At 53.3% G+C, this 10,686-nt stretch overlaps 1 long non-coding RNA gene across 3 annotated transcripts; it reads right to left on the reverse strand.

The window, feature by feature from the left end:
- Positions 1-1,053: 1,053 nt before the first annotated feature.
- Positions 1,054-1,919, reverse strand: LOC107310553 (uncharacterized). 3 transcript variants are annotated; one of them, XR_014943690.1, is made up of 3 exons: positions 1,737-1,913; positions 1,343-1,477; positions 1,054-1,232 (listed from the first exon to the last, which is right to left on the reverse strand). It is a non-coding gene; the product is annotated as an uncharacterized LOC107310553 (long non-coding RNA). The 3 variants fall into 3 exon arrangements; XR_001553635.3 differs by lacking the exon at positions 1,343-1,477 and having other exon boundaries at positions 1,737-1,919; XR_014943689.1 differs by having other exon boundaries at positions 1,054-1,477.
- Between the last annotated feature and the right edge of the window lie 8,767 nt (positions 1,920-10,686).

Consider the following 10,686-nt stretch of genomic DNA (forward strand, 5'->3'; position numbering starts at 1 on the left):
CCCTAAAAAGCAGTGGAGTAATGCTATTTAAATCAGTGATTGCATTGCTCCATCTCTTTCTGTCTCACTGGCCCTATTTTGCAGGGAATAACATTCAGTCTGGAGGTAAGTTTAAAATCAGCACTGGCCCAAGAAGTTTCAGCTTAAGTGATCCTTTCATCATCCTCCTGTGCTTTTGGTGGGGGAAGATGGATTTTTTATTCTGTGACCCTGAGGAGTTCAAATAATTGAATTTCTCTCCAAAAAACTCCTGAAATGTCAGGGCTGAGAAGGAGAAAATCATGTGAGATTCTCAACATTGCACAACCACACCACAAAACGTGGCATAATTCAGTCTGGCAAACTGGCATCTAGCAAGGATTATCTTTAGCTCATTTAAGGCATAGTTATACTTGCAACAACATAAAATGAACATAAAACTATTAGAGTGTCCTAAGGAGAGCTACAAAAATGGTGAAGGCTCTAGAGGGCATAACAGCTCCCTGTGTGTGCTCAGCCCAGAGTAGAGGCGCTGAGGGGAGGCCTGATGGCGGCTGCAGCTCCTCACAGGGAGTGGAGGGGCAGCATTGAGCTCTGCTCTGTGTGACAGCGACAGGGCCCGTACAATATAGCCCCACAATCATTTTTCCATTAATTTTCATCTTTCCCGACTCATTTAGCAAACAAATACATCTTGTGTACTTGCAGTCCTGTGCATTGAAACATAGCACACAGTTCAGTGTGGTGCCAACCCAAGGGGCTGTCACAGAATCACAGAATCATCATGGTTGGAAAAGACCTTCAAGATGATCCAGTCCAACTGTCCATCTGTCACCAATATTTCCCAGTAAACTATGCCATCAGTCCAATGTATAACTGTTTCTTGAAATGTTGCTTTCTGTCCTTTCAGACCTCACTGCTGTGTCACTGTTTAACTATATTTCCTGTTAATACCTCAGAAAAGTAATATACAGAAGAGATTTGTAAAACAGAGTGGACTGCGTGGACAAAATATCTGAGATTAAGTGGCAAACCCAAAGCTGCAAATGTATCCTCAAAAATGTCCACAGACTCTTTGTGTTAGCAAGGCAGATATTTTATTCAAATGGAAATCAATCAGATGTTTTTTTCCAACAATTCCAGTAGAGAATACTGCTGTTTTGTTGTCCAGCATGTAGCTGAAGAGGAATACATTTGGGGAGACGCAGAGACACGGCTTCTGTGATGCTCGTTTGTGTTCCCTTTCATGCTCTCTGTGCAGTGAGAAAAGCAGGGAGAGGAATCAGGCTTCATGTAAGGAAAAGTAGAATTGGTATCAGGTAGCAAAAGCTATGACCCAGAATAGGAACTTGAACTAGGTTACCAAAACTGGAAAAGAAGATCTAGCAGGAATTACTGAAGGGTGAGTCCTTGCAAACAAGAGATCAGGAAAGCAGTCTGTTTAGATGGCCCCTGCAAATGGAGGCTCTATTGCTAAGAAAATGAAGCTTAAGAAATTCTAACAGAAAAAAAATATATAAAATAAAAATAAAGAAATAAAAAAGAACAAAAAAGTTTCCTTAAAAAGGAAGCACAAACAAGTAGAACCAACCAATAAGATAATAAATAAAAAAAATTATTTTCAGATGGTTAAGAAAGAGAATGTGCATGGTGCTGAGTTCCCTTTCTAAACGGCTACAGGCAGATTACAGCTGGATTCAGATAATCATGGGCTATATTCATGGTCTGCGTGTTTCTCAGTACTTAGATAAACGTACTTCTGTCTTTGAAGAAAGTCACGACTCTCTCAAATGGATTTGTAGAGGAGTGAAAGGATAGAGGCATGCCAAGAGAAACAAGCCTGCAACGCAAACACAATGCAAGAAAGGAGGAGCAGCCGTGTGCTATCAACTCCGGGCAGTACCGTTCTTCTCGTCCCCAACTCACCTCTCACATCTTGCTCACCCCATCACTTGCATGACAGCCGTGGCTGCTGCCGCAAGTTTGAAAGTCATCCGGGAAACCTCACCTCTTCTGCCGAGAAAGCAGGGGCCAGCACCAGATATTGATGCGCGATAATATCAACAGGACCGTTGTTTCAGAAGCTAACGTAGGCCGTAGCTCAGGCCACAACAGCTCCCTTCACCATACAGGGAAGGAGGTGTTTTCAGGCCTGTGGAAAACTGGGATGGTACCGGTTGGTTGAACTTATCTTTCCAGTAGAGCAGAGCCACGTCTCCCTGCCCTGCCCTGCCCTGCCCTGCCCTTCAGACATGACGGGCAGGACAAGGCCAGGACGCGGGTAGGTCATCTCAAGTCATGCCGCCAGGCTGCAAGAGACACAAAAAGCAACAAAGGAGGAGCAGCCACCACCCATCACTACGTGCACACCCAGACCTCTCCACCCCAACCTCTCTTCATAGCCCTTGCACACCTGCCTCCTTCCGGAGAGACACGGCTGACAACACCAGCAATGCACTCCCTGCAAAAGGGACACCACTGTGGTTATGGGGGCACTTCTGGGCCCCGGCTCATTTCAACAGTGCTCCCGGGACCACAGAGGGATGCAGATTTCAGCCCGAGGAAAGTTACGCTTAGGATACCGGCTTGGGATAACTTATCTTGCCAGGACAGCAGTCTCAGCTCACCGTTTCCTTCATGCAGCGTGGGGATGACAGGCGCATGACAGGGACAGGTCGACTCCAGGCCAAACAGCAGCCTGCAATGCAAACACAATGCAAGAAAGGAGGAGCAGCCGTGTGCTATCAACTCCGGGCAGTACCGTTCTTCTCGTCCCCAACTCACCTCTCACATCTTGCTCACCCCATCACTTGCATGACAGCCGTGGCTGCTGCCGCAAGTTTGAAAGTCATCCGGGAAACCTCACCTCTTCTGCCGAGAAAGCAGGGGCCAGCACCAGATATTGATGCGCGATAATATCAACAGGACCGTTGTTTCAGAAGCTAACGTAGACCGCAGCTCAGGCCACAACAGCTCCCTTCACCATACAGGGAAGGAGATTTCAGGCCTGCGGAAAACTGGGATGGTACCGGTTGGTTGAACTTATCTTTCCAGTAGAGCAGAGCCACGTCTCCCTGCCCTGCCCTGCCCTGCCCTGCCCTTCAGACATGACGGGCAGGACAAGGCCAGGACGCGGGTAGGTCATCTCAAGTCATGCCGCCAGGCTGCAAGAGACACAAAAAGCAACAAAGGAGGAGCAGCCACCACCCATCACTACGTGCACACCCAGACCTCTCCACCCCAACCTCTCTTCATAGCCCTTGCACACCTGCCTCCTTCCGGAGAGACACGGCTGACAACACCAGCAATGCACTCCCTGCAAAAGGGACACGACTGTGGCTATGGGGGCACTTCTGGGCCCCGGCTCATTTCAACAGTGCTCCCGGGACCACAGAGGGATGCAGATTTCAGCCCGAGGAAAGTTACGCTTAGGATACCGGTTTGGGATAACTTATCTTGCCAGGACAGCAGTCTCAGCTCACCGTTTCCTTCATGCAGCGTGGGGATGACAGGCGCATGACAGGGACAGGTCGACTCCAGGCCAAACACCAGCCTGCAACGCAAACACAATGCAAGAAAGGAGGAGCAGCCGTGTGCTATCAACTCCGGGCAGTACCGTTCTTCTCGTCCCCAACTCACCTCTCACATCTTGCTCACCCCATCACTTGCATGACAGCCGTGGCTGCTGCCGCAAGTTTGAAAGTCATCCGGGAAACCTCACCTCTTCTGCCGAGAAAGCAGGGGCCAGCACCAGATATTGATGCGCGATAATATCAACAGGACCGTTGTTTCAGAAGCTAACGTAGGCCGTAGCTCAGGACACAACAGCTCCTTTCACCATACAGGGAAGGAGATTTCAGGCCTGCGGAAAACTGGGATGGTACCGGTTGGTTGAACTTATCTTTCCAGTAGAGCAGAGCCACGTCTCCCTGCCCTGCCCTGCCCTGCCCTTCAGACATGACGGGCAGGACAAGGCCAGGACGCGGGTAGGTCATCTCAAGTCATGCCGCCAGGCTGCAAGAGACACAAAAAGCAACAAAGGAGGAGCAGCCACCACCCATCACTACGTGCACACCCAGACCTCTCCACCCCAACCTCTCTTCATAGCCCTTGCACACCTGCCTCCTTCCGGAGAGACACGGCTGACAACACCAGCAATGCACTCCCTGCAAAAGGGACATGACTGTGGTTATGGGGACACTTCTGGGCCCCGGCTCATTTCAACAGTGCTCCCGGGACCACAGAGGGATGCAGATTTCAGCCCGAGGAAAGTTACGCTTAGGATACCGGCTTGGGATAACTTATCTTGCCAGGACAGCAGTGTCAGCTCACCGTTTCCTTCATGCAGCGTGGGGATGACAGGCGCATGACAGGGACAGGTCGACTCCGGCCAAACAGCAGCCTGCAACGCAAACACAATGCAAGAAAGGAGGAGCAGCCGTGTGCTATCAACTCCGGGCAGTACCGTTCTTCTCGTCCCCAACTCACCTCTCACATCTTGCTCACCCCATCACTTGCATGACAGCCGTGGCTGCTGCCGCAAGTTTGAAAGTCATCCGGGAAACCTCACCTCTTCTGCCGAGAAAGCAGGGGCCAGCACCAGATATTGATGCGCGATAATATCAACAGGACCGTTGTTTCAGAAGCTAACGTAGGCCGCAGCTCAGGCCACAACAGCTCCTATCACCATAAAGGGAAGGAGATTTCAGGCATGCGGAAAACTGGGATGGTACCGGTTGGTTGAACTTATCTTTCCAGTAGAGCAGAGCCACGTCTCTCTGCCCTGCCCTGCCCTGCCCTGCCCTTCAGACATGACGGGCAGGACAAGGCCAGGACGCGGGTAGGTCATCTCAAGTCATGCCGCCAGGCTGCAAGAGACACAAAAAGCAACAAAGGAGGAGCAGCCACCACCCATCACTACGTGCACACCCAGACCTCTCCACCCCAACCTCTCTTCATAGCCCTTGCACACCTGCCTCCTTCTGGAGAGACACGGCTGACAACACCAGCAATGCACTCCCTGCAAAAGGGACACGACTGTGGTTATGGGGGCACTTCTGGGCCCCGGCTCATTTCAACAGTGCTCCCGGGACCACAGAGGGATGCAGATTTCAGCCCGAGGAAAGTTACGCTTAGGATACCGGCTTGGGATAACTTATCTTGCCAGGACAGCAGTGTCAGCTCACCGTTTCCTTCATGCAGCGTGGGGATGACAGGCGCATGACAGGGACAGGTCGACTCCGGCCAAACAGCAGCCTGCAACGCAAACACAATGCAAGAAAGGAGGAGCAGCCGTGTGCTATCAACTCCGGGCAGTACCGTTCTTCTCGTCCCCAACTCACCTCTCACATCTTGCTCACCCCATCACTTGCATGACAGCCGTGGCTGCTGCCGCAAGTTTGAAAGTCATCCGGGAAACCTCACCTCTTCTGCCGAGAAAGCAGGGGCCAGCACCAGATATTGATGCGCGATAATATCAACAGGACCGTTGTTTCAGAAGCTAACGTAGGCCGTAGCTCAGGCCACAACAGCTCCTTTCACCATACAGGGAAGGAGATTTCAGGCCTGCGGAAAACTGGGATGGTACCGGTTGGTTGAACTTATCTTTCCAGTAGAGCAGAGCCACATCTCCCTGCCCTGCCCTGCCCTGCCCTGCCCTGCCCTTCAGACATGACGGGCAGGACAAGGCCAGGACGCGGGTAGGTCATCTCAAGTCATGCCGCCAGGCTGCAAGAGACACAAAAAGCAACAAAGGAGGAGCAGCCACCACCCATCACTACGTGCACACCCAGACCTCTCCACCCCAACCTCTCTTCATAGCCCTTGCACACCTGCCTCCTTCCGGAGAGACACGGCTGACAACACCAGCAATGCACTCCCTGCAAAAGGGACACGACTGTGGTTATGGGGGCACTTCTGGGCCCCGGCACATTTCAACAGTGCTCCCGGGACCACAGAGGGATGCAGATTTCAGCCCGAGGAATGTTACGCTTAGGATACCGGCTTGGGATAACTTATCTTGCCAGGACAGCAGTGTCAGCTCACCGTTTCCTTCATGCAGCGTGGGGATGACAGGCGCATGACAGGGACAGGTTGACTCCAGGCCAAACAGCAGCCTGCAACGCAAACACAATGCAAGAAAGGAGGAGCAGCCGTGTGCTATCAACTCCGGGCAGTACCGTTCTTCTCGTCCCCAACTCACCTCTCACATCTTGCTCACCCCATCACTTGCATGACAGCCGTGGCTACTGCCGCAAGTTTGAAAGTCATCCGGGAAACCTCACCTCTTCTGCCGAGAAAGCAGGGGCCAGCACCAGATATTGATGCGCGATAATATCAACAGGACCGTTGTTTCAGAAGCTAACGTAGGCCGTAGCTCAGGCCACAACAGCTCCTTTCACCATACAGGGAAGGAGATTTCAGGCCTGCGGAAAACTGGGATGGTACCGGTTGGTTGAACTTATCTTTCCAGTAGAGCAGAGCCACGTCTCCCTGCCCTGCCCTGCCCTGCCCTTCAGACATGACGGGCAGGACAAGGCCAGGACGCGGGTAGGTCATCTCAAGTCATGCCGCCAGGCTGCAAGAGACACAAAAAGCAACAAAGGAGGAGCAGCCACCACCCATCACTACGTGCACACCCAGACCTCTCCACCCCAACCTCTCTTCATAGCCCTTGCACACCTGCCTCCTTCCAGAGAGACACGGCTGACAACACCAGCAATGCACTCCCTGCAAAAGGGACACGACTGTGGTTATGGGGACACTTCTGGGCCCCGGCTCATTTCAGCAGTGCTCCCGGGACCACAGAGGGATGCAGATTTCAGCCCGAGGAAAGTTACGCTTAGGATACCGGCTTGGGATAACTTATCTTGCCAGGACAGCAGTGTCAGCTCACCGTTTCCTTCATGCAGCGTGGGGATGACAGGCGCATGACAGGGACAGGTCGACTCCGGCCAAACAGCAGCCTGCAACGCAAACACAATGCAAGAAAGGAGGAGCAGCCGTGTGCTATCAACTCCGGGCAGTACCGTTCTTCTCGTCCCAACTCACCTCTCACATCTTGCACACCCCATCACTTGCATGACAGCCGTGGCTGCTGCCGCAAGTTTGAAAGTCATCCGGGAAACCTCACCACTTCTGGCAAGAAAGCAGGGGCCAGCACCAGATATTGATGCGCGATAATATCAACAGGACCGTTGTTTCAGAAGCTAACGTAGGCCGCAGCTCAGGCCACAACAGCTCCCTTCACCATACAGGGAAGGAGATTTCAGGCCTGCGGAAAACTGGGATGGTACCGGTTGGTTGAACTTATCTTTCCAGTAGAGCAGAGCCACGTCTCCCTGCCCTGCCCTGCCCTGCCCTTCAGACATGACGGGCAGGACAAGGCCAGGACGCGGGTAGGTCATCTCAAGTCATGCCGCCAGGCTGCAAGAGACACAAAAAGCAACAAAGGAGGAGCAGCCACCACCCATCACTACGTGCACACCCAGACCTCTCCACCCCAACCTCTCTTCATAGCCCTTGCACACCTGCCTCCTTCCGGAGAGACACGGCTGACAACACCAGCAATGCACTCCCTGCAAAAGGGACACCACTGTGGTTATGGGGGCACTTCTGGGCCCCGGCTCATTTCAACAGTGCTCCCGGGACCACAGAGGGATGCAGATTTCAGCCCGAGGAAAGTTACGCTTAGGATACCGGCTTGGGATAACTTATCTTGCCAGGACAGCAGTGTCAGCTCACCGTTTCCTTCATGCAGCGTGGGGATGACAGGCGCATGACAGGGACAGGTCGACTCCAGGCCAAACACCAGCCTGCAACGCAAACACAATACAAGAAAGGAGGAGCAGCCGTGTGCTATCAACTCCGGGCAGTACCGTTCTTCTCGTCCCCAACTCACCTCTCACATCTTGCTCACCCCATCACTTGCATGACAGCCGTGGCTGCTGCCGCAAGTTTGAAAGTCATCCGGGAAACCTCACCTCTTCTGCCGAGAAAGCAGGGGCCAGCACCAGATATTGATGCGCGATAATATCAACAGGACCGTTGTTTCAGAAGCTAACGTAGGCCGTAGCTCAGGCCACAACAGCTCCTTTCACCATACAGGGAAGGAGATTTCAGGCCTGCGGAAAACTGGGATGGTACCGGTTGGTTGAACTTATCTTTCCAGTAGAGCAGAGCCACGTCTCCCTGCCCTGCCCTGCCCTGCCCTTCAGACATGACGGGCAGGACAAGGCCAGGACGCGGGTAGGTCATCTCAAGTCATGCCGCCAGGCTGCAAGAGACACAAAAAGCAACAAAGGAGGAGCAGCCACCACCCATCACTACGTGCACACCCAGACCTCTCCACCCCAACCTCTCTTCATAGCCCTTGCACACCTGCCTCCTTCCGGAGAGACACGGCTGACAACACCAGCAATGCACTCCCTGCAAAAGGGACACGACTGTGGTTATGGGGACACTTCTGGGCCCCGGCTCATTTCAGCAGTGCTCCCGGGACCACAGAGGGATGCAGATTTCAGCCCGAGGAATGTTACGCTTAGGATACCGGCTTGGGATAACTTATCTTGCCAGGACAGCAGTGTCAGCTCACCGTTTCCTTCATGCAGCGTGGGGATGACAGGCGCATGACAGGGACAGGTCAACTCCGGCCAAACAGCAGCCTGCAACGCAAACACAATGCAAGAAAGGAGGAGCAGCCATGTGCTATCAACTCCGGGCAGTACCGTTCTTCTCGTCCCCAACTCACCTCTCACATCTTGCTCACCCCATCACTTGCATGACAGCCGTGGCTGCTGCCGCAAGTTTGAAAGTCATCCGGGAAACCTCACCTCTTCTGCCGAGAAAGCAGGGGCCAGCACCAGATATTGATGCGCGATAATATCAACAGGACCGTTGTTTCAGAAGCTAACGTAGGCCGTAGCTCAGGACACAACAGCTCCTTTCACCATACAGGGAAGGAGATTTCAGGCCTGCGGAAAACTGGGATGGTACCGGTTGGTTGAACTTATCTTTCCAGTAGAGCAGAGCCACGTCTCCCTGCCCTGCCCTGCCCTGCCCTTCAGACATGACGGGCAGGACAAGGCCAGGACGCGGGTAGGTCATCTCAAGTCATGCCGCCAGGCTGCAAGAGACACAAAAAGCAACAAAGGAGGAGCAGCCACCACCCATCACTACGTGCACACCCAGACCTCTCCACCCCAACCTCTCTTCATAGCCCTTGCACACCTGCCTCCTTCCGGAGAGACACGGCTGACAACACCAGCAATGCACTCCCTGCAAAAGGGACATGACTGTGGTTATGGGGACACTTCTGGGCCCCGGCTCATTTCAACAGTGCTCCCGGGACCACAGAGGGATGCAGATTTCAGCCCGAGGAAAGTTACGCTTAGGATACCGGCTTGGGATAACTTATCTTGCCAGGACAGCAGTGTCAGCTCACCGTTTCCTTCATGCAGCGTGGGGATGACAGGCGCATGACAGGGACAGGTCGACTCCGGCCAAACAGCAGCCTGCAACGCAAACACAATGCAAGAAAGGAGGAGCAGCCGTGTGCTATCAACTCCGGGCAGTACCGTTCTTCTCGTCCCCAACTCACCTCTCACATCTTGCTCACCCCATCACTTGCATGACAGCCGTGGCTGCTGCCGCAAGTTTGAAAGTCATCCGGGAAACCTCACCTCTTCTGCCGAGAAAGCAGGGGCCAGCACCAGATATTGATGCGCGATAATATCAACAGGACCGTTGTTTCAGAAGCTAACGTAGGCCGCAGCTCAGGCCACAACAGCTCCTATCACCATACAGGGAAGGAGATTTCAGGCATGCGGAAAACTGGGATGGTACCGGTTGGTTGAACTTATCTTTCCAGTAGAGCAGAGCCACGTCTCTCTGCCCTGCCCTGCCCTGCCCTGCCCTTCAGACATGACGGGCAGGACAAGGCCAGGACGCGGGTAGGTCATCTCAAGTCATGCCGCCAGGCTGCAAGAGACACAAAAAGCAACAAAGGAGGAGCAGCCACCACCCATCACTACGTGCACACCCAGACCTCTCCACCCCAACCTCTCTTCATAGCCCTTGCACACCTGCCTCCTTCTGGAGAGACACGGCTGACAACACCAGCAATGCACTCCCTGCAAAAGGGACACGACTGTGGTTATGGGGGCACTTCTGGGCCCCGGCTCATTTCAACAGTGCTCCCGGGACCACAGAGGGATGCAGATTTCAGCCCGAGGAAAGTTACGCTTAGGATACCGGCTTGGGATAACTTATCTTGCCAGGACAGCAGTGTCAGCTCACCGTTTCCTTCATGCAGCGTGGGGATGACAGGCGCATGACAGGGACAGGTCGACTCCGGCCAAACAGCAGCCTGCAACGCAAACACAATGCAAGAAAGGAGGAGCAGCCGTGTGCTATCAACTCCGGGCAGTACCGTTCTTCTCGTCCCCAACTCACCTCTCACATCTTGCTCACCCCATCACTTGCATGACAGCCGTGGCTGCTGCCGCAAGTTTGAAAGTCATCCGGGAAACCTCACCTCTTCTGCCGAGAAAGCAGGGGCCAGCACCAGATATTGATGCGCGATAATATCAACAGGACCGTTGTTTCAGAAGCTAACGTAGGCCGTAGCTCAGGCCACAACAGCTCCTTTCACCATACAGGGAAGGAGATTTCAGGCCTGCGGAAAACTGGGATGGTACCGGTTGGTTG

This window comes from Coturnix japonica, chromosome 2 (assembly GCF_054131305.1).
Source record: "Coturnix japonica strain WE chromosome 2, WE-NBRP24, whole genome shotgun sequence".
In the NCBI taxonomy this organism is placed as follows: domain Eukaryota; kingdom Metazoa; phylum Chordata; class Aves; order Galliformes; family Phasianidae; genus Coturnix; species Coturnix japonica.